Below are 25,840 nucleotides of genomic sequence, written 5' to 3'. Positions count from 1 at the left end.
GCTCAGATCTTCACGTGTTTGTTTTTTCATTCTCAGTCTGACCCGTTTATTTCCTGTTTTTGTCCATCACTATGGTTACACATCAGTCCACCTGTTAGTCTCGCCCCGCACACCTGCTACTAATTTTCACCCTCCTATTTAAGCTCACCTTTTCTGTTTACTCATTCTCGGATCCTAATTTGCCCACGCGCATCAGTGACGACTCTCATCATTCGTATGTATTTTCTCGCTAGCTCTCACGCCAAGCCACTTTATTGTCTAGCTTTCATGCTAAATGTTTTGTTTACTCTTTTGTGTCCTCGTACCAAGTTTTAGTTTTCCTTGTTTTATCCTAGCTTTCACGCTAGCGTCTTTTGTTTACTTTTTCTCTTTACACCAGTATTTTTGTTCATAGACTTTTGTTATTAAATAAATACCTTATATCTTACCTATGCTGTGTTCTGCTTCGACGCATCCACGGGAAAACCACACCGGCATTACCATGCCGAAGAAGAGTCATCACACCTTCCGCTCGATTGTAGCTAAAATAGGCGCCAGTCCCCCCCGCGACCCCAAAAAGGGAATAAGCGGTAGAAAATGGATGGATGGATGGATGGATGGATGGATATATATATATATGTATATATATATATATATATATATATGCCATATATATATATATATATATATGTATATGTATATATATATACATATATATGTATATGTATATATATATATATATATATATATATATATATATATGTATATATATATATATATATATATATATATATATACTTCTCTGAGCCTTCTAAGCAGGTCAGGTCCCACTCTCCTTTAGGACCCCTGGAGCCTGCTTAGTCACGGTTAGTCTGTAAACAAATCAGTCATCACCTTGCCTTCCCTCTCCTTGCCTTTAAAACAGCGACTTCACTGTCCTTTTTCTTCCTCAACCCTATTTCAAGTTTTTCTAACTAGCCTCCCTCTTCAAAACCGTATCCCCACCTACTGTATACCTCCTGTCACACGCCCAAGCTCTATTCTTGCCCTTGTTGTTGCCACATTATGTATCGCCATGTGTTACACTTATTTCGCAGAATTAAAACATTATGTAAAAAAGTCAAATTGTCTTCATGCATGGCAGAAAGAACATCAGAATGTCATCTAAAGCAGTGGTCCCCAACCTTTATTTGCACCACGGACCGGTGTAATGTAGGAATTATTTTCAGGGACCGGCTTTCCACTCGTGCCAGATAAATACAGCAAAGAATAAGTGCATGAACAATACAACTCACTATAAGGCTGAATAAGTGTTTCTTTGCAATGAGATGCAGATGGAAATCAGCCTTTGGCTACAATCTGTCACTTTTCTGTCTAATATGATCATGAATGTGCATTGTATCATGTCACAAAGTTATAACAAGTGACAACTTCCTATGAGGAGTTGTATTGTACATCTATAAACAAGCTCATTGGTGTGTCTAGTGCACAGGTGTCAAATTCATGGCCTGTGGGCCAGACCTGGCCCTTCACCTCATTTTATATGGCCCGCAAAAGCTTTGAAATAATATGTTTCTTTAAATAGACCCCCTTTTTAGACCAGTTGATCTGCCGTTTCTTTTATTTTTCCTCCTCTTCCCCCCTCTACCTTGTGGAGAGGGGGGTTCACTACCAAGTTGCCTTCAGGTAGGGTAATTATTGATGTTTGTTGTTGTTTTCAGGGGTTAAATCACCAAAAATGATTCACAGGCGCAGCCACCGCTGCTGCTCACTGCTCCCCTCACCTCCCAGGGGGTAAACAAGGGGATGGGTCGAATGCAGAGACTAATCTCGCCACACCTAGTGTGTGTGTGACAATCATTGGTACTTTAACTTTAATAACTTTTGTTTCTGTTGTTTTTATCCAATTGATGTTATTGTTTTGATTTTGCACGGTGTCTTAGAGTGCCCAGAAAGTCGCCTTATAAATAAAATGTATTATTATCATTATTATTATTATTACTATTATTATTAATGTGATACTAATTGGTTTTATGTTGTATACTTCATCTTTTTTGGTGTTTTGTTTTTGAGAGTGCTTCTTCCTCCCTTGTTTGCTACTTCTTGTGGGAGCGCTGATTCCACACACTTGTCTCCTGTTGAAGTTTGGAGGGTTTTTTTTTGCTGGTTCACTGCACGTGTCACTGTGTTATGTACTATAGGCGCCGATCCCGTTGGTGGGTGCTTTAGGGCCGAGCATCCACGTGGAATTGCTGACAACTTTCAATATTTACACTAATTTTTGAAAAAATCAATCATATTGTTGTTAACTTTGTGGTGAGTTTGGTCTGTTTTACACAATAAAAAGATTATAAATCATGTAATCCATAATTAACAAGGCCGATGATGAACTAATGACATAATCATCTTGACTTTAAACAAACCGAACACAAGTGAATGAAGTGCATGCTTAGTCAACAGCCATACATGTCACACTAACAGTGGCAGTATGAACAATGCCAACACTGTCATAAACATGTGCCATATAGTGAAACCACACTAAACAACACTGTCATAAAGATGTGCCATATAGTGAAACCACACTAAACAACACTGTCATAAACATGTGCTATATAGTGAAACCACACTAAACAACACTGTCCTACACATTTGCCATAAAGTGAAACCACACTAAACAACACTGTCATAAACATGTGCCATATAGTGAAACCACACTAAACAACACTGCCATAAACATGTGCCATATAGTGGAACCACACTAAACAACACTGTCACAAACATGTGCCATATAGTGGAACCACACCAAACAACGCTGTCACAAACATGTGCCATAAAGTGAAAGCACACTAAACAACACTATCATAAACATGTGCTATATAATGAAACCCCACTAAACAACACTGTCATATACGTGTGCCATATAGTGAACCCACACTAAACAACACTGCCATAAACATGTGCCATATAGTGAAACCACACTAAAAAGCAATGCCATAAACATGTGCCATACAGTGAAAGCACACTAAACAACACTTTCACAAATATGTGCCATATAGTGAAACCACACTAAACAACACTGTCACAAATATGTGCCATATAGTGAAACCACACTAAACAACACTGTCATAAACATGTGCCATATAGTGAAACCACACTAAAGAACAATGTCATAAACATGCGCCATATAGTGAAACCACACTAAACAACACTGTCACAAACATGTGCCATAAAGTGAAACCACACTAAACAACACTATCATAAACATGTGCTATATAGTGAAACCCCACTAAACAACACCGTCATAAACATGTGCCATATAGTGAAACCACACTAAACAACACTGTCCTAAACATGTGCCATATAGTGAAACCACACTAAACAACACTGTCCTAAACATGTGCCATATAGTGAAACCACAATAAACAAAACTGTTACAAACATGTGCCATATAGTGAAACCACACTAAACAACACTGTCATAATCATGTGCCATAAAGTGAAACCACACTAAACAACAACGACAAACACATTTTGGAAGAATATTTGTACCGCAACACAACATAAACACTGCAGAACTAATTCCCAGAATTCCCTGCAGCACCAATATAAACAAATGCCATTGGTGGATTTACACCTAACATCCACTGTTATGATACCATGTACAATAACTTATGTATTCGATACTACTATGATTACAAAAAAAATGTTTTAACATCACAAAATATTTTTTCACCTTTTCGCCTTATTTTGGTACCGAAAAGGCCACTGCCAGAAATGTAGATCGGCGCGTAAGCCATGCACGAGCCTTTTTGATTGTACTCAAAGAATCAAACTCTCTTTTACCTTCTGTCTCTGCGTCCTAGGGTCACTCCGTCAACCAATATGCGACTTATTGTGTAAAAAGCCAAGATAGGAACAACTTGAAATTAAAATAACCAAATTAATGCAAACTAACTTTGTTTTTGTTTTTTAAACTTTGATTGGTAATGTGACATATAGAAAAAAAAACTACCTATTCTTGTTGTCCCATTATCTTTAGCCTTATTTTATTCATCTGTATCAAAATTCTAAATTAAATCTGCATGCTGAGCATCTCTTCTCCCATTCTTCATTCTATTTTTCTCAAATTTTCTCTACTTATTGCTGGATTTTCTCATGCTCAGTCCCTGGTGTCTTGTATGAAGTCGTCTACGTAATCAGGAACCATAAACTCAACACAGGTAATAACAGATGTTACAAATCAAGTCACTTTTGGCGACATTGGTTTTACTTGGTCTCAACATACACGACTATGGTGCATTCAAGACGGCTAAATAAAGTGGGGAAAAGTGATCTCGCTGCTAAGCATAATAAAACGATACAAGATAAACATTCAAAGACTGTGGGCTTTAAAACAGTATATTATTTTTACAATAAAATTAAGTGGCCGTGGTCTAGTGTTTGGGGATATAAGTGGTGCAGCCTCCATAAAGTGTTGAGTGGAATTGTTTTAGTTCCTATGTTGCTTGAAGGCAAGTTGTAGTAGTACGAACCCCAAAACCAGTGAAGTTGGCATGTTGTGTAAATGGTAAATAAAAACACAATACAATGATTTGCAAATCCTTTTCAACCCATATTCCATTCAATAGACTGCAAAGACAAGATACTCAAGGTTCGAAATGGAAAAACGTGTTATTTTTTGCAAATATTGACTTATTTGGATTTTGAAGCTTGTAACATGTTTCAAAGAAGCTGGCACGAGTGTCAAAAAAGACTGAGAAAACTTATTTGGAAAATCCCACAGGTGAACAGGTTAATTGGGAACAGGTGGGTGCCATGATTGGGTATAAAAGCAACTTCCATTAAATGCTCTGTCATTCGCAAACAAGGACGGGCGAGGGTCACCACTTCGTCAACAAATACTGAAACACTTTGTCCAACAGTTTAAGAACATTTCTCAACAAGTTATTGCAGGGAATTTAGGGATTTCACCATCTACGCTCCATAATGTCATCAAAAAGTTCAGAGAATCTGGAGAAATCACTGCACGTTAGATTGCACGCACGTGACCTTGGATCCCTCAGGCGGTAGTGCATCAAAAACCAACATCAGTGTGTAAAGGTTATCACCACCAGGGCTCAGGAACACTTCAGAAAACCAATGTCAGTAACTACAGTTTGTCGCTACATCTGTAAGTGCAAGTTAAAAGTCTACTATGCAAAGCCTAAGCCATTTATCAACAACACCCAGAAACACAGCCGGCTTCGCTGGGCCCTGGCTCATCTAAGATGGACTGATGCAAAGTGGAAAAGTGTTCTGTGGTCTGACCAAACCACATTCCAAATAGTTTTTGAAAACTGTGGACGTTGTGTCCTCCGGAACAAAGATGAAAAGAACCATCCGGATTGTTCTAGGCGCAAAGTTTAAAAAGCCAACATCTGTGATTTTATGGGGGTGTATTAGTGCCCAAGGCATGGGTAACTTACACATCTGTGAAGGCACCATGTATACTGAAAGGTACATGCAGGTTTTGGAGCAACATATGTTGCCAACCGAGCAATGTTATCATGGACGCCCCTGCTTATCTCAACGTGTAACAACAGCGTGGCTTCGTAGTAAAAGAGTGCGGGTACTAGACCGGCCTGGCTGTAGTCCAGACCTGTCTCCCATTGAAAATGTGTGGTGCAATATGAAGCCTAAAATAGCACAACAGAGAGTGTTGAACAACTTAAGCTGTACATCAAGCAAGAATGGGAAATAATTCCACCTGAAAAGCTTTATAAATGTGTCTCCTCAGTTACCAAACGTTTACTGAGTGTTGTTAAAAGGAAAGGCCATGTAACACAGTGGTAAAAATGCCCCTGTGAAAATGTTTTCTGCTTGTGTTGCTGCCATTAAATTCTAAGTTAATGATTATCTGCAAAAACAAAATGGTTTCTCAGTGTGAACATTAAATATCTTGTCTTTGCAGTCTATTCAATTGAATATAAGTTGAAAAGGACTTGCAAACCATTTTATTCTTGTTTTTATTTATAAATTACATGATGTGCCAACTTCACTAGTTTTGGGTTTTGTACATACTGCTCTCTACACACTGCATTAAGGTCAAAGTCTGGATCTGAAAGAAACAGAAAATAAATTGGAATCTGAAGAAAACTGCAGCTCACATATCAATTTACATGAAAGTAAATAATTAAACTAAGTGAATTGTTTCCAAATAAACATAATTACTTTGTATATTTAACCTGAAATAAGTTGTGTCCTTATTTGTCTTTAACAAAAATAATCTCATCACATCATCTTCTTAATGACCCTCCCCCACCCCCCTCCTCACCCCTTCCTCCATCCCTCTGTGGCCTGCACCCCCTCTTCCTTTCTCCTCCATCCTCGTCATCATCAGCATTCCTCAGGTTCACCACACAGAGCTTCATTGTGTCGCCTGGCTGGGGAGGGAGCACACAGCCCCACCTTGGGACACCACACACACACACACACACGCACACACACACACACACATTCTGGTAGTTGCTACCTTATTGAGACCTCTGAAAAATGCCGACCTCTATAGGACCACCCTTTATAGATAAATTAAGTTTTGTATTTACAACATTAATAATATACAAACACTATGCAAATATGAGAAAGGCTTTTTGTGAAAAATTAGTTGGGATATAGGGCTTCACGGTGGCAGAGGGGTTAGTGCGTCTGCCTCACCATACAAAGTTCCTGCAGTCCTGGGTTCAAATCCAGGCTCGGGATCTTTCTGTGTGGAGTTTGCATGTTCTCCCCGTGAATGCGTGGGTTCCCTCCGGGTACTCCGGCTTCCTCCGACTTCCAAAGACATGCACCTGGGGATAGGTTGATATGGCAACACTAAATTGGCCTTAGTGTGTGAATGTGAGTGTGAATGTTGTCTGTCTGTGTTGGCCCTGCGATGAGGTGGCGACTTGTCCAGGGTGTACCCCGCCTTCCACCCGATTGTAGCTGAGATAGGCGCCAGCGCCCCCCGCGACCCCAAAAGGGAATAAGCGGTAGTAAATGGATGGGATGGATAGTTGGGATAACACAAGAAAAAGGTCACAATTTAACAAGAAAAACTTGCAGTATTATGATAAAAATCGTAATTTTACTCAGGGCAAGTCAACATTTTACAAAATAAACTGAACATTTGTGCAATATTATGATTTTTCGAGGATGAATAGGGAAGTCCTTCTTCAGTTCCCGTCTTGTTTTATGATATATTGATACCTTTGTCCCTGTCAATGTTTACTTTTGTATGCACATTAAATCAACAAAAAAATCCTGACTTCGGAGCAATGTTCACGGACTCTAGAATTTGGCTCTCTATGCGATGATTTTCTGTATTGGGACCATGATTTTGGTCCTAATTTGTTCACCGGTCCTCATATGGATGGTACTTCTCCTTGTTGAGGTCTCAAGAAGGGTAGAAATACAAGAACACACACAAACAGACACATGTGACCAGCACCGGAACTCAGAAAATCAGCTCTTCACCTGGCGGGTTTCTTCGGGGATGAATAGGGAAGTCCTTCTTTAGCTGCCATCTTGTATTATGATATATTGCTGCCTTTGCCCCTGTCAATGTTTACTTTTATATGCACATTAAATCAACAAAAAAAATCCTGAGTTTGGAGCAATGTTCATGGACTCTAATATTTGGCTTTCTATTAGATGCAATGGTTTTCTGTATTGGGACCATGATTTCGCTCCTAACTTGTTCACCGGTCCTCATATGGAAGGTACTTTTCCTTGTTGAGGTCTCAAGAATGGTAGAAATACAAGAACTCACACACACACACACACACTACAGTAGATCAACTTACGCCTGCTTCCTGGGAAGCCAGCTTGAAGCATACACACTTATACGCAGTGTTTAAAGTTTGGGACACAATGTAAATATGAAAGTTCATTTTTGTCCCCCAAAATTAAGTTTCTTCCTTCACGTCACTCCATCCACCCTTGCTCCCCTAACCCCCTCACCCTGCTTTCCCCTTTTTCCTCCGCTTTCACTTCCCTTGTTTTTGGAAAGGAGCCACCATCAACAATCCTGCCACCATTTCCTCCATTTAAAAAAAAAAAAAAAAGAAAAAAAAAAAAGTCTGTTTATAACCAAACATTGCTGCTGAAGAAGACCATTGATAGGACCTGCAAAGACACATTAGAATGGATGGAAAGAAGGATGGGGTATAAATAATCATTTGAGGGGCCACCTTTTCCTCCATGGAATACCTGAGATGCCAGAGGGACCGGCTCCACCCCGGTGTGACCGCTCTTGTGGTTCATCAAGCAGCACGGGGAGTAGTGATGAGTGCGTCCCTTCATTGCGTCCATGCTTGAAGTCTGGCTAACATCCTGGAGCCAACCCCAGAAATCACTTCACCTTCTCTATTTGAACACTCATTTTAACCCCTTTTTTTTTAATCAATCTCCATCTCCTTCAGAATATGTATGTATCTTTAAATACTCCTACTCCAAGTACATACTTTACATCAGGGGTCACCAACGCGGTGCCCGCAGGCACCAGGTAGCCCGTAAGGACCAGATGAGTAGCCCGCTGGCCTGTTCTAAAAAATAGCTCAAATAGCAGCGCTTACCAGTGAGCTGCCTCTTTTTTTTTTATATTTATTCATTTACTAGCAAGCTGGTCTCGCTTTGCTCGACAATTTTAATTCTAAGAGAGACAAAACTCAAATAGAATTTGAAAATCCAAGAAAATATTTTAAAGACTTGGTCTTCACTTGTTTAACTTTCAGAAAGACAATTTTAGAGAAAAAAATACAACCTTAAAAATAATTTTAGGATTTTTAAACACATATACCTTTTTACCTTTTAAATTCCTTCCTCTTCTTTCCTGACAATTTAAATCAATGTTCAAGTAAATTTATTTTTTTTATTGTAAAGAATAATAAATACATTTTAATTTAATTCTACATTTTAGCTTCGGTTTATTCGACGAAGAATATTTGTGAAATATTTCTTAAAATGTATGATTAAAATTAAAAAAAATATGCTGGCAAATCTAGAAGATCTTTAGAAATAATTTGAATCTTATGTCAAAGTCTTTTGAATTTCTTTTAAAATGTTTGTTCTGGAAAATCTAGAATAATGATTTGTCTTTGTTAGAAATATAGCTTGGTCCAATTTGTTATATATTCTAACAAAGTGCAGATTGGATTTTAACCTATTTAAAACATGTCATCAACATTCTAAAATTTATTTTAATCTGGGTAAATTACTAATGATGCTACATATTTATTTATTTATTTTTTTTTTTTTCAAAAATATTAAAATTAGTTATTTTTTCTCTGCTTTTTTTCGGTTGGAATTTTTCATTATAAAGAGTCGAAATGGAAGATGAACTATGCTTCAAAATTTAATTAGAATTTTTTTCCTGTTTTCTCCTCTTTTAAACCGTCCAATTAAGTGTTTTTTTTTTTCATCATTTATTCTCTACAAAAAACCTTCCGTAAAAGGGAAAAAAATGTACGACGGAATGACAGACAGAAATACCCATTTTTTTATATGTATATATAAATTTATTTATTAAAGATAAATTGAGCAAATTGGCTATTTTTGACAATTTATTCAAGTGTGTATCAAACCGGTAGCCCTTCGCATTTATCGGTACCCAAGAAGTAACTCTTGGTTTCAAAAAGGTCGGTGACCCCTGCTTTACATGTATGTATCTTTAAATACTCCCAATCCAAATACATACTTTACATGTATGTATCCTTAAATACCTCTACTCCAGGTTTGTACTTTACCTACACATGTATGTATCTTTAAATACTCCTATTTCAGGTATGTACTTTACGTGTATGTATCTTTACATACTTCTACTCCAGGTATGTATTTTACATGTATGTATCTTTAAAATACTCCTACTCCATGCACGCCACATCACGCTTAAAACTCTGCAGCTTCACTTTATTGTGGATTTCATTTCGTTCCTTAAAAAATCATTCCATGTATTTTTGACTGAAATTGAGCATTTTAAAGCATCAGTATGTTTCCATGGACTAAAACATAGTATTGGCCCCTCTATGAGACCATGGCTTTTAAAGGGGCCCAAATTTGCAAAGCCAACTTTTTTTACCTGTCCGTACCTCATTTTAAAATCAAATAAAACCATGTACACTATATTGCCAAAAGTATTGGGCCACCCATCCAAATGATGACAATCAGGTGTCCTAATCACTTGGCCCGGCCACAGGTGTGTAAAATCAACCACTTAGGCATGGAGACTGTTTCTACAAACATTTGTGAAAGAATGGGCCGCTCAGTGATTTCCAGCGTGGACTTGTCATAGGATGCCACCTGTGCAGCAAATCCAATCGTGAAATTTCCTCGCTCCTTAAATATTCCAAAATCAACTTTCGGCATTATTATAAGAAAAATGGAAGAGTTTGGGAACAACAGCAACTCAGCCACCAAGTGGTAGGCCACATAAACTGACAGAGAGGGTCAGCAAATGCTGAATCGCATCGTGCAAAGACTTTCTGCACAGTCAGTTTCTACAGAGCTCCAAACTTCATGTGACCTCCCAATTAGCCCACGTACAGTACACAGAGAGCATCATGGAAATGGGTTTCCGTGGCCGTGCAGCTTCATCTAAGCCATAAATCACCACGTCTGATGGAAAGCTGTCACGCCGCGACATGGAGTAGTTTTGCTTCTTCAATGCAGAGATGATTTGGGACGAGTCAAGCGTGGATGTGAGTACATGATTATTTATTTATACACTTAAATACAAAAAGGCAAAACATAGGACGCGCTCGGTGGCGGATAATAGTCTATTCTAAAACTTCAGACAAACAAAAAACAGCACAATGGCATGACTATCTACAAATAAACAAAAGATACTATCAAAGATACACAATAAACCAAATATTTGCACTGAGGCAAAAAATACAAAAATCTTACGTGGCGTGGTCAAAATGGTTAGCAGCGTGGCTAGGCAAGAAGGTTTGCAAGTCCAGATAGGTGCTTGGTCGTGGTGAGTAAGCATTAGCAGTATGCAGGCAAAGTTCCCAGATCGATGAACAGAACGCAAATGACTTAAATAGTAGCTGTGGTAATGAGAAACAGGTGCGGGACTGAGGGCAGGGGCGTGACTAGGAGAACAGGTGGAAACTAATGGGTTGCTACGGAAACAAATAAACCAGGAAGTGCAAATCGGGAAACAAGAGTCCAAAAAACAAAACATAACATGATCAAACATAAAATCCAGATTAACAGGCATGACAAAAGCGTGGTATGCAGTGGTGTAAAGCACGTCCCACTGGACTCTGGAGCTGTGGAGAAGCCTTCTCTGGAGTGATGAATCACGCTTTTCCATCTGGCAATCTGATGGACCGGTCTGGGTTTGGAGGTTGCCAGGAGAATGGTACATTTTGGATTGCGTTGTGCAGAGTGTGAAATTTGGTGAAAGAGGAATTATGGTGTGGGGTTGTTTTTCCGGAGTTGGGCTTGGCCCCTTAGTTCCAGTGAAAGGAACTTCAAATGCTCCAGGAAACCAAAACATGTCGGTCAATTCCATGCTCCCAACATTGTGGGAACCGTTTGGAGCAGGCCCCTTCCACTTCAACCATGACTGTGCATCAGTGCACAAAGCAAAGGTCCATAAAGACATGGATGACAGAGTCTGGTGTGGATGAACTTGACTGGCCTGCACAGAGTCCTGACCTGAACCTAATAGAACTCCTTTTTGGATGAATTAGAGCGGAGACTGAGAGCCAGGCCTTCTCGACCAACACCACTGTGTGACCTCACCAATGCGCTTTTGGAAGAATGGTGGCAAATTCCTGTAAACACACTCCGCAACCTTGTGGACAGCCTTCCCAGAAGAGTTTAAGCCGACATAGCTGCAAAAGATGGACCGACATCATGTTGAACCCTATTGGTTAGGAATGTGATGGCACTTCAAGTTCATATGTGAGTCAAGGCAGGTGGCCAAATACTAGTGTATTTCTAAATAAATATTTCCTCCAAACGAGTTATTTGGAATTTGCTCCATTGGTGACGTTTTTCCCAATGGTGATGTAAACGGATTTTCCATAAATGGTAGAAATGTACCCATTTTATTGTAGTCCGACGTTGAAGTCAATAAGTTCCTTGTTTTTCTCTATCCCCTTGTAGTGGGGCAGACTGGCTCGTACATGCACATGCATCCGCCGGTGTTTGCCATTTCTAATGCGAAGTAGTGTGTAGTTCGATCTAGGGTTGTACGGTATTAACATAGTTGTGTTGGCCCGGTCCCATGTCAGTGCGCATTCATCTGTGCGCTGTGCTGAGCACACCTCCGAGACAGCTGTGGCGGGCAGCTGACAATAACTTGTGGTTGATCAGAGGTCCTGCCTTCTTAAGCCGGTGCAGACCTGCGTTCTGGGCCAGAACGTAGTTTTCTGTTGAGTACCGTAAGCTATCATCCAGCTCTATGCAACCTTGCTCTCTCTCTGTGTTCTCCACCGCTGTGTTTATTTGGTGTCGTGTCTTCCTTGTCGCTTTTCCTGCAGTCTGCCTTTGTTCCATGTGACGAGTTGTGCATATCATCTTCCTTGGATTCCGGACTGCCTCCCTCGATCCTCGACCTGTCGCTTGGACACGGACCTTTTGAAGCCTCGCCATACCCCCGACAAACCTACCTGTCTCACAGCCAGGACAGAGAAATGCATACTGCGTATCTTTGACTTCCTTGATCTTACGACTCTTCTCTCTCTGCTGTCGTGTCCGGTGAAATCTTCCTATCCAAGGAAACAGTGCCAAAATCTTTGCACGTAAAAAAAGAAAAACAAATGGCCTTTATGTGCATGTTGACACATTTTTGCATGCGCTTTGTGTGGTGGGCATTGAATACACGGCCCAGCGACGTCCCTCATGTCGGATTGGTCACTTTCAATCAGAGGGAACAATAACACAACTTCAAAACCCACACTCTGTGTGTGTGTGTGTGTGTGTGTGTGTGTGTGTGTGTGTGTGTGTGTGTGTGTGTGTGTGTGTGCGTGCGTGCGTGCGTGCGTGCGTGTGTGTGTGTGTGGCCTCTTTTCGCGCGGTAACTTATTTTATTTGTGCACAGACTGATGCTGATCCATGTAATTAATGCCTACCTCTAAGGGCTAATAGGGAGGAACGCCGTGTGCGTTGAGAAAAAAACAGAGTCCCTACGCCAGACGAAAAAAATCCAGTGCTATGCCCACGCAGAGCGTGGTTTTTACGCCGAAGGATTTTGGCACTGTTTTGAAGTCATAACCTCATGAGAGAAGTTAAGTCCCTACCTTTAGTCAAAAGTGATTTATGACCCCCCATAAAACAATGATTTATGACCCCTCAAGGTCAAAGGTCAATGATTTATGAGGGGTCAAGTTCAAAGGTTAATGATTTATGAGGGGTCAAGGTTAAAGGTCAAAGTCAAAGGTCAAAGTCAAAGGTCAGGTTCAAATGTCAAGGTCAAGTGGGTGTAGCTTACCCGGAAGAGGGTGGAGTTAAGACCTGCGGTGGGAGTGGTTAAACCAGGAAGAGGGTGGAGTTTTAAACAGAAAGAGGGCAGAGTTAAGACCTGCGGTGGGAGTGGTTAAACCAGGAAGAGGGTGGAGTTAAGACCTGACAGGGAACAGAGGAGGGTTCAGTTTTTTTAAGAAAGCAATGTCATCTGAGCAGCATGTGACCATATATTTGATAGTTTAAATGTTTACGATCGTTTGAAACAACTTCCAGATTTCGATGTATTGATGGCTGGGAATGTTACGTGTGGAGATGTGGACACGCACGCACTTCACACACACACACACACACACACACACACACACACACACACACACACACACGCAGAGGAGGTGGAGCTTTATACGTTAGCGTAAAGACTTTGTTCGATTCGGTCATGATTAGTGAAACGCCTGTTTCGATTTATAAAAATAATAAAACTTACATTGACGCTCCGCAAAAAAGTCGAGTGTTTCTAAATCGTATTCAGTTTTCAGCTAAAAGAAAGAAGAGACGGAAGCCCTTTCTCGATATTTTCATCGTTATCTACCGTGGATTGGGAAGTTTTTGGTGGACACGCACACACGCACACACACGCACACACACACACACTTCACACACACACACACACACACACGCACGCACGCACGCACGCACGCACGCACGCACGCACGCACGCACGCACGCACGCACGCACGCACACACACACACACACACACACACACACACACACACACACACACACACACACACACACACACACACACACACACACACACACACACACACACATTCGTACGCACTGAAACAACTTCCGTACCTCACGAAAACATATTTAAACAGATGGAAAAAACTATCGCAGAACACAGTGTCACGTAGCAACTGGTCTTTACGGTCGTTTGAATCAACAGGTCAGTTTGGGGGACAAAAGGAGGGTTCAGTTTTTACTGACTTCCCATCTGACAGTTTAAATGTTTATGACCGTTTGAATCAACAGGACACGCACGCACACACACACACACGCACGCACACACACACACACACACACACACATACACACACACACACACACACACACACACACACACACACACACCATTACCTCTGCTTTACCATGTTATTAGACATTGGTTTAACTCCATTTAAGCATTTAAACGTTAAAAGCATTACACTTGTACGACGATGTAATACCTTTTTTTTTTTTAACAGCCGATGACGACGAAGTGAAAGACGATGAACTTTGCTTAAACGGTCTTACAAAGTTGGAAGATGATTTTCGAGGTGTGTTTAAACCTTCAAATTATTTAATATTATGTGTATTCATTATTTAGTTTCATAGAGGATTTGCCGTAAGATCCTAACGCGATCGTTTTAACACAATCGCAGTCTGGTGAGTCAAATGATTCTCATTTTACAAGAAAAAAAACATGCGGTATACGATACATATATACATATATTTACTTACAGATTTTCCGTTTACATCTCTTGCTCACTGGTCTCCCTTAAAGCTGGCGGGTCCGTCAATGGCCGTTCCAGGCAGAGGAGAAGGCTTGATTGCGCCAAAGACTCCAGACATCGAATCCTTGCTCCGAGGGGAAATCATCGAAAACGACGGTGAATGTCCGACAGGCACCCGCTGTAAGTTTTTCTCGTTTTCTGTAAGCTTTTTAAGATTCTCAGGAGCTTTAAAGAGCTCCTCTCATTCCAATGTCTTTCGCTCAAATGAATTTCGCGCCTAAGGGGAATGGGCGGGGACTGATTCCGGAGGTGGGCGGTTGTTTCCGCCAAGCAACCTTCTGGTTGAAATGGAGTGTGGATCAAGATGGATCCCTACTCTATATTCTTTTATTTAACCCAATGTTTTTTAAATACGTGTATAATGCTTTATATCCTATGGGTTGTGAATTCCATCCTACAATATCTTTCAAGGAACCCAAAGAAATGTTACCACACCTCCCGCTTTATTTATTCTATAGATTGCCTGAACTATTTCATAAACTAAATCTTGTCTTGTTTCTGATGCTATGTTTTTTATGCTCATCAATGCACTGTTGGACTGCGAGCACACAACTACTTTCCTTGCTTTGTTTTCCTCTATCCAGTTAACTGCCATATAAATTGCTACCAATTCCCCCGTAAAAACAGATAGTTTATCACTGATTATTTTATTTAATACTATGTTTCCTTGTGGGATAACTGCTACAGCTCTTACCTTTATTTTTTTTTTATATAGTTTTTGATGCATCCGTATATATCATATCTCAATCCATTTTTCTATCCGGTAACTATTTAAATTTCTATTCTTTAGTAATTGCATGTTTTCTTTTGGGTTATCAAACATCCACGGTGGTATTGCAGGCATTGGTACTGTAGGACTAACTTTAATATTGTCAATTTTAACTTTATTACATATGTCTCCTATAATCCACCCAAAACTATTCTTTTTTGTTTTCTCTTTTTCTTGGCAGATTGGTAGCACTGGACAAGTCGGATATCCTTGCTTGGATCCTTTTAAAGTTGCCCGATAAACTGCTGAGAGTTGATCTCTCCTCTTGTCCAAAGGTTTTTCGTTCATTTTTACTTGTAATACTGGCACTAGGGTTGATGTAGTAGCTCCACAACATAACCTTAAAGCCTGTGACTGGATCCGGTCTATTTTCCCAAGTCATGTTTTTGAAGCAGATTGGTAAATAATGCATCCGTAATCAATAACAGATGGAATTAAAGTTATAAATATATACATGTATTGTTTTCAACGTTAACCTATCAGCCCCCCAATCATTACCCCTCAAAGACCTCATTATATTTAACACCTTTTTACTTTTTCCCCTATTTTTTTATTTTCCGGAAGGAACACTCCTGAAGGAATAAATAAAGTACTATCTAATCTAATCTAATCAAATCTATTTTGCTGATGTGGGTTGACTAGTTCATATTTTTATCAAACCATATTCCTAAATATTTAAATACTTGTACCTCTTCTATATTTTCACCTTAGAGTTTTTATTTGGAGCTTGTTTTGTACTTTTGTCTTTGTAAAATGTATGACTTTTGTCTTTCCAACAGAGAATCTTAAACCTCAAGCCGTTCCTCAGTCTTGAACATTATTTACCACTTTGTTAGTTTTTTGATTATTTCTTTTGACTCTAAATAATATACTAGTCTTTCATTAATCTTTTTTTTTTTCCATTACTTTTCCCCAAATTTATAATTTCCTGCCTCTTCCGGGTCTTACCCTGACTTGCATATTGGAATTGTTACCGCTAATTTTCCCCTCTGCCGGTCATTCTCCTTCTTCATATATCCTGTCATATCATTTCAAGACCACTTCTTTGACGATGCCACCTAAGTTTTTGATCATTTGATAACCCGCTAGGTCTTTCCCCGGTGACGTATTTTTAACCTTTTTCAAAATTCGAACCATTTCATTCAAAGAAAATGTCATATCCATAGTGTTGGTAAAGCTATTAACGTTGTCTTCCATCATTTCCCCAATATTTAAACTCATTGTTTTTTCTCTCTTTTGTTTTTCCACATTTCTCAAATTATCATTACTGTGCACTTTAACACATTTTTTTTGCTAAAGGTTCTGCTGTTTCTTTACCCGTGACTACATCTTCTTTAATAAATGTGGCACATCATCCTCTTTACCCTTCATTCCTATCTTTACGAATCGTTATATATCCTTTTATTATAAAGTTTAATTTTGGCTTCAGCCCTGTTTCTTGAATACAAATTATACGTGGTTTAGTTTTCATATTTTTAATATATCCCTTTAATTCATGTTCGGTTGCTATCAAACTTCTGGCATTCCACCGGACCATTAACAGGGTGTTGGAATGTGGTAACATGACTCCGTCACGTCTACTCTCCGTAGTACAGCTTGCACCCGGTACCAAGATAGTTCTTTCAACAACTTTGATGCTGCTTTGACAATTATTTTGATCTTCTCAGTCTTATTTTTACTTTCATTTTGTATCAAAGCTGAGTTGTGCTCTCTGGTTTATTTTGCAAATGAACCGACAGAACATGATCATGTACAAGACTCGCCTACCCACAATGCACTGCAGCCCAACGCTCCTGGTCGGATGTTTTTTTCGGGGTTCATGGAGAGATGCGGTAAAGAGTGGTAGCCAAGACACACGGTCACACACGGTCACACACGGTCACACACGGTCACACACGGTCACACACGGTCACACTCGGCAATTATTTTGACCTGGGGAGCAGATATAGAGGAAAAAATGTGTCTGGGGGGCCGGGATATCTGATTTTCAGGTACAAAAAACTTCACAATGACACAAAATAAACACAACAGTTAAACCTCACACTAAAATCAAGACATTGACTTGTACGTTCAAAAGACAGAATAGAACAAGTCAAGACATGCAATGCCATCTACAAAATGTTATGTAAATGTTAGTCATTACACACGCGGCTATGGTTTTGATGTATTTGTTACAGACATGTTTACGTCAAGTAACATCACATGGTTCCATTTGCACCTTTCAACAAATCTGAAAAGGAATATTAAGAAGTAAAACTTATATTTAATCCTACCTCTTCTTTGAGCACACGGTGACTGTACATACGGGTCGAAAAATGTTGACCTAATTCAGCATTTCTCAAAGTGTGGGGAATAGAGACATGACAGGTGGGGCGCGAGGAAAGGGAGGACATTTTTTATTTTTGATTTTTTTTTACTATGCTTTCATTTTCTATACACACTGTAAATCACTTTGTGATTCTGTCTGTGAAATCCGCCGTATAAATAAATGTAAATTACTTATTTTTCCTGTAGGCTTTAAATTTCTCGGCAGGAGCGAAAGTTTGACAGACATAGCAACAGTAACTTTTGCAGGCAGGGCTAAGAGGAACAAACTTTCGCGCGGATGGGTAGCAGGCTAATGTGCGGACCACAATTACACAAAATGGATACATTTGCAACTCGCACCTCAAAGGTCTGCGGAGAAACAAAAATATGACGGGTCTAATCAACCAAAAAGTCAACCTAAAAGAAAATATGGCGAAGGGTATCTTGCTCTTGGATTCACGGCAGCGGAGGTGGGGGCAGAGGAGAGACCCCTGTGTGTTCTTTGTCTAAAACGGCTAGCAGCAGACAGCATCAGGCCCAACAAAGTAAAGAGACAACTCGAGACCACACATGATGTCCAATAAATTGTTTTGTTGGGGCGATGGGGGTAGGTGGGCCTTGAGTCTAAAGTGCTGATGACAGAAAAAAAAAAAGTTTGAGAAGCCCTGACCTAATTGTACGGATCTCACTTTAAACGGCAAACCGATCATTTAAATGTTTTCACTTTGAATATGAAACGAGGAGTAAAATGTACAATGTACAATATTATCAATTATTTCACAAGGACATGTTTTAAGGATATTGTACAGTATAATTAAATCTAAAATGAATGTGATCACTTTCAGGATCATTTTATTTTTAGCCAGTAAACAACTGTTATGTACTTTTGAATCGGGTTTTCCCCTTTAAATAACAAAAATTATAGAATTTTACAATATTCATTATTATTAAATATTAAATGTGCCAACTAGTTTTACGGCATACATCATCCCCCCTTTACCCATTTGTTAAAAAGACGAAAGTTGATGCGAACGCCTACGTGCTGTCAGAAAACTAAAAGAAGAAGAATGCCTTTGTGCAATTACTGCTAATAAATCAATCAATAAAATGCATCAGTCAAATAGTACAGGCAACTTCGTTAACATGGAGCCACAGACAATTTCATTCAAAAAGTCCCAATTGCTAACATAAAGATACAACAACAAATAAAGGCAAAGAAGGCCTAGTAGGTAATTACAACAACAGACAAAGTATTAAAAATATCGGTCCAATAACTGCACAGGGATGGGCAGAGCCAAAACATGTGTAGCAAGTAAGCTGGAGACTGTTGACACTGAAATAAGGCTATATGTGGCACAGATACAAGATTTATAAACTCTACTTAAACCCCCACTTAAGAACTTTCAGTTTTGGTTTATATTGGCCGCACCAGTGAACCAAAGCGATGGCGTTTTCCCAAAAGGAAAACCACATTTACCATGAGGACTAGCGCATATAGCGTCCAACTGACACGATAATGCCACAATGATTCTGTATTACTGAACTTTCCACAGTAGGAACCTACATTCGTTTTCTACCACTTATTCCCTTTTGGGGACGTGGGGGTCGCTGGCGCCTATCTCAGCTACAATCGGGTGGAAGGAGGTGTACACCCTGGACAAGTCGCCCCCTCATTGCAGGGTCAACATAGATAGACGGACAACATTCACACCAACCTACATATTTTACTCAAACCTTATATTTGCAGTTTGAAGTCACTGCATTGTTTTTTCCTTGTACAGTTCTTTTGAGTTTGTTGCGTGGTTGGTCAGTGTGGAACTGCAAAGTATCGCGCTGGTGGGTATTTATTGCCACCACACAAATTTCCAGTAGCTAAAATTAGTATTATTATTCTGATTTGAGCATTGAAAGTCACTTACTAGTTTAGCAGGAACAGATCCAAAGCAGCATTGGTCTAAAATCTCTTGTCTTTTGACCTCACGCAAGTTAGTGAAAGTCGTGCCATTGTTGATCCTTGATTGTCCCTCCCTTTTTTTTTTTTTGAAAACCCGATTCAAAAGTACATAACAGTTGTTTACTGGCTAAAAATAAAATGATCCTGAAAGTGATCACATTCATTTTAGATTTAATTATACTGTACAATATCCTTAAAACATGTCCTTGTGAAATAATTGATAATATTGTACATTGTACATTTTACTCCTCGTTTCATATTCAAAGTGAAAACATTTAAATGATCGGTTTGCCGTTTAAAGTGAGATCCGTACAATTAGGTCAGGGCTTCTCAAACTTTTTTTTTTTCTGTCATCAGCACTTTAGACTCAAGGCCCACCTACCCCCATCGCCCCAACAAAACAATTTATTGGACATCATGTGTGGTCTCGAGTTGTCTCTTTACTTTGTTGGGCCTGATGCTGTCTGCTGCTAGCCGTTTTAGACAAAGAACACACAGGGGTCTCTCCTCTGCCCCCACCTCCGCTGCCGTGAATCCAAGAGCAAGATACCCTTCGCCATATTTTCTTTTAGGTTGACTTTTTGGTTGATTAGACCCGTCATATTTTTGTTTCTCCGCAGACCTTTGAGGTGCGAGTTGCAAATGTATCCATTTTGTGTAATTGTGGTCCGCACATTAGCCTGCTACCCATCCGCGCGAAAGTTTGTTCCTCTTAGCCCTGCCTGCAAAAGTTACTGTTGCTATGTCTGTCAAACTTTCGCTCCTGCCGAGAAATTTAAAGCCTACAGGAAAAATAAGTAATTTACATTTATTTATACGGCGGATTTCACAGACAGAATCACAAAGTGATTTACAGTGTGTATAGAAAATGAAAGCATAGTAAAAAAAAATCAAAAATAAAAAATGTCCTCCCTTTCCTCGCGCCCCACCTGTCATGTCTCTATTCCCCACACTTTGAGAAATGCTGAATTAGGTCAACATTTTTCGACCCGTATGTACAGTCACCGTGTGCTCAAAGAAGAGGTAGGATTAAATATAAGTTTTACTTCTTAATATTCCTTTTCAGATTTGTTGAAAGGTGCAAATGGAACCATGTGATGTTACTTGACGTAAACATGTCTGTAACAAATACATCAAAACCATAGCCGCGTGTGTAATGACTAACATTTACATAACATTTTGTAGATGGCATTGCATGTCTTGACTTGTTCTATTCTGTCTTTTGAACGTACAAGTCAATGTCTTGATTTTAGTGTGAGGTTTAACTGTTGTGTTTATTTTGTGTCATTGTGAAGTTTTTTGTACCTGAAAATCAGATATCCCGGCCCCCCAGACACATTTTTTCCTCTATATCTGCTCCCCAGGTCAAAATAATTGCCGAGTGTGACCGTGTGTGACCGTGTGTGACCGTGTGTGACCGTGTGTGACCGTGTGTGACCGTGTGTCTTGGCTACCACTCTTTACCGCATCTCTCCATGAACCCCGAAAAAAACATCCGACCAGGAGCGTTGGGCTGCAGTGCATTGTGGGTAGGCGAGTCTTGTACATGATCATGTTCTGTCGGTTCATTTGCAAAATAAACCAGAGAGCACAACTCAGCTTTGATACAAAATGAAAGTAAAAATAAGACTGAGAAGATCAAAATAATTGTCAAAGCAGCATCAAAGTTGTTGAAAGAACTATCTTGGTACCGGGTGCAAGCTGTACTACGGAGAGTAGACGTGACGGAGTCATGTTACCACATTCCAACACCCTGTTAATGGTCCGGTGGAATGCCAGAAGTTTGATAGCAACCGAACATGAATTAAAGGGATATATTAAAAATATGAAAACTAAACCACGTATAATTTGTATTCAAGAAACAGGGCTGAAGCCAAAATTAAACTTTATAATAAAAGGATATATAACGATTCGTAAAGATAGGAATGAAGGGTAAAGAGGATGATGTGCCACATTTATTAAAGAAGATGTAGTCACGGGTAAAGAAACAGCAGAACCTTTAGCAAAAAAAATGTGTTAAAGTGCACAGTAATGATAATTTGAGAAATGTGGAAAAACAAAAGAGAGAAAAAACAATGAGTTTAAATATTGGGGAAATGATGGAAGACAACGTTAATAGCTTTACCAACACTATGGATATGACATTTTCTTTGAATGAAATGGTTCGAATTTTGAAAAAGGTTAAAAATACGTCACCGGGGAAAGACCTAGCGGGTTATCAAATGATCAAAAACTTAGGTGGCATCGTCAAAGAAGTGGTCTTGAAATGATATGACAGGATATATGAAGAAGGAGAATGACCGGCAGAGGGGAAAATTAGCGGTAACAATTCCAATATGCAAGTCAGGGTAAGACCCGGAAGAGGCAGGAAATTATAAATTTGGGGAAAAGTAATGGAAAAAAAAAAAGATTAATGAAAGACTAGTATATTATTTAGAGTCAAAAGAAATAATCAAAAAACTAACAAAGTGGTAAATAATGTTCAAGACTGAGGAACGGCTTGAGGTTTAAGATTCTCTGTTGGAAAGACAAAAGTCATACATTTTACAAAGACAAAAGTACAAAACAAGCTCCAAATAAAAACTCTAAGGTGAAAATATAGAAGAGGTACAAGTATTTAAATATTTAGGAATATGGTTTGATAAAAATATGAACTAGTCAACCCACATCAGCAAAATAGATTTGATTAGATTAGATTAGATAGTACTTTATTTATTCCTTCAGGAGTGTTCCTTCCGGAAAATAAAAAAATAGGGGAAAAAGTAAAAAGGTGTTAAATATAATGAGGTCTTTGAGGGGTAATGATTGGGGGGCTGATAGGTTAACGTTGAAAACAATACATGTATATATTTATAACTTTAATTCCATCTGTTATTGATTACGGATGCATTATTTACCAATCTGCTTCAAAAACATGACTTGGGAAAATAGACCGGATCCAGTCACAGGCTTTAAGGTTATGTTGTGGAGCTACTACATCAACCCTAGTGCCAGTATTACAAGTAAAAATGAACGAAAAACCTTTGGACAAGAGGAGAGATCAACTCTCAGCAGTTTATCGGGCAACTTTAAAAGGATCCAAGCAAGGATATCCGACTTGTCCAGTGCTACCAATCTGCCAAGAAAAAGAGAAAACAAAAAAGAATAGTTTTGGGTGGATTATAGGAGACATATGTAATAAAGTTAAAATTGACAATATTAAAGTTAGTCCTACAGTACCAATGCCTGCAATACCACCGTGGATGTTTGATAACCCAAAAGAAAACATGCAATTACTAAAGAATAGAAATTTAAATAGTTACCGGATAGAAAAATGGATTGAGATATGATATATACGGATGCATCAAAAACTATATAAAAAAAAATAAAGGTAAGAGCTGTAGCAGTTATCCCACAAGGAAACATAGTATTAAATAAAATAATCAGTGATAAACTATCTGTTTTTACGGGGGAATTGGTAGCAATTTATATGGCAGTTAACTGGATAGAGGAAAACAAAGCAAGGAAAGTAGTTGTGTGCTCGCAGTCCAACAGTGCATTGATGAGCATAAAAAACATAGCATCAGAAACAAGACAAGATTTAGTTTATGAAATAGTTCAGGCAATCTATAGAATAAATAAAGCGGGAGGTGTGGTAACATTTCTTTGGGTTCCTTGAAAGATATTGTAGGATGGAATTCACAACCCATAGGATATAAAGCATTATACACGTATTTAAAAAACATTGGGTTAAATAAAAGAATATAGAGTAGGGATCCATCTTGATCCACACTCCATTTCAACCAGAAGGTTGCTTGGCGGAAACAACCGCCCACCTCCGGAATCAGTCCCCGCCCATTCCCCTTAGGCGCGAAATTCATTTGAGCGAAAGACATTGGAATGAGAGGAGCTCTTTAAAGCTCCTGAGAATCTTAAAAAGCTTACAGAAAACGAGAAAAACTTACAGCGGGTGCCTGTCGGACATTCACCGTCGTTTTCGATGATTTCCCCTCGGAGCAAGGATTCGATGTCTGGAGTCTTTGGCGCAATCAAGCCTTCTCCTCTGCCTGGAACGGCCATTGACGGACCCGCCAGCTTTAAGGGAGACCAGTGAGCAAGAGATGTAAACGGAAAATCTGTAAGTAAATATATGTATATATGTATCGTATACCGCATGTTTTTTTTCTTGTAAAATGAGAATCATTTGACTCACCAGACTGCGATTGTGTTAAAACGATCGCGTTAGGATCTTACGGCAAATCCTCTATGAAACTAAATAATGAATACACATAATATTAAATAATTTGAAGGTTTAAACACACCTCGAAAATCATCTTCCAACTTTGTAAGACCGTTTAAGCAAAGTTCATCGTCTTTCACTTCGTCGTCATCGGCTGTTAAAAAAAAAAAGGTATTACATCGTCGTACAAGTGTAATGCTTTTAACGTTTAAATGCTTAAATGGAGTTAAACCAATGTCTAATAACATGGTAAAGCAGAGGTAATGGTGTGTGTGTGTGTGTGTGTGTGTGTGTGTGTGTGTGTGTGTATGTGTGTGTGTGTGTGTGTGTGTGTGCGTGCGTGTGTGTGTGTGTGCGTGCGTGTCCTGTTGATTCAAACGGTCATAAACATTTAAACTGTCAGATGGGAAGTCAGTAAAAACTGAACCCTCCTTTTGTCCCCCAAACTGACCTGTTGATTCAAACGACCGTAAAGACCAGTTGCTACGTGACACTGTGTTCTGCGATAGTTTTTTCCATCTGTTTAAATATGTTTTCGTGAGGTACGGAAGTTGTTTCAGTGCGTACGAATGTGTGTGTGTGTGTGTGTGTGTGTGTGTGTGTGTGTGTGTGTGTGTGTGTGTGTGTGTGTGTGTGTGTGTGTGTGTGTGTGTGTGTGTGTGCGTGCGTGCGTGCGTGCGTGCGTGCGTGCGTGCGTGCGTGCGTGCGTGCGTGCGTGCGTGCGTGCGTGCGTGTGTGTGTGTGTGTGTGTGTGAAGTGTGTGTGTGTGTGCGTGTGTGTGCGTGTGTGCGTGTCCACCAAAAACTTCCCAATCCACGGTAGATAACGATGAAAATATCGAGAAAGGGCTTCCGTCTCTTCTTTCTTTTAGCTGAAAACTGAATACGATTTAGAAACACTCGACTTTTTTGCGGAGCGTCAATGTAAGTTTTATTATTTTTATAAATCGAAACAGGCGTTTCACTAATCATGACCGAATCGAACAAAGTCTTTACGCTAACGTATAAAGCTCCACCTCCTCTGCGTGTGTGTGTGTGTGTGTGTGTGTGTGTGTGTGTGTGTGTGTGTGTGTGTGAAGTGCGTGCGTGTCCACATCTCCACACGTAACATTCCCAGCCATCAATACATCGAAATCTGGAAGTTGTTTCAAACGATCGTAAACATTTAAACTATCAAATATATGGTCACATGCTGCTCAGATGACATTGCTTTCTTAAAAAAACTGAACCCTCCTCTGTTCCCTGTCAGGTCTTAACTCCACCCTCTTCCTGGTTTAACCACTCCCACCGCAGGTCTTAACTCTGCCCTCTTTCTGTTTAAAACTCCACCCTCTTCCTGGTTTAACCACTCCCACCGCAGGTCTTAACTCCACCCTCTTCCGGGTAAGCTACACCCACTTGACCTTGACATTTGAACCTGACCTTTGACTTTGACCTTTGACTTTGACCTTTAACCTTGACCCCTCATAAATCATTAACCTTTGAACTTGACCCCTCATAAATCATTGACCTTTGACCTTGAGGGGTCATAAATCATTGTTTTATGGGGGGTCATAAATCACTTTTGACTAAAGGTAGGGACTTAACTTCTCTCTCATGCCAAGAGAATTCAATAGG

Source organism: Nerophis ophidion, linkage group LG02 (genome assembly GCF_033978795.1).
Source record: "Nerophis ophidion isolate RoL-2023_Sa linkage group LG02, RoL_Noph_v1.0, whole genome shotgun sequence".
NCBI lineage: Eukaryota > Metazoa > Chordata > Actinopteri > Syngnathiformes > Syngnathidae > Nerophis > Nerophis ophidion.
This window is presented reverse-complemented; position numbering follows the sequence as displayed.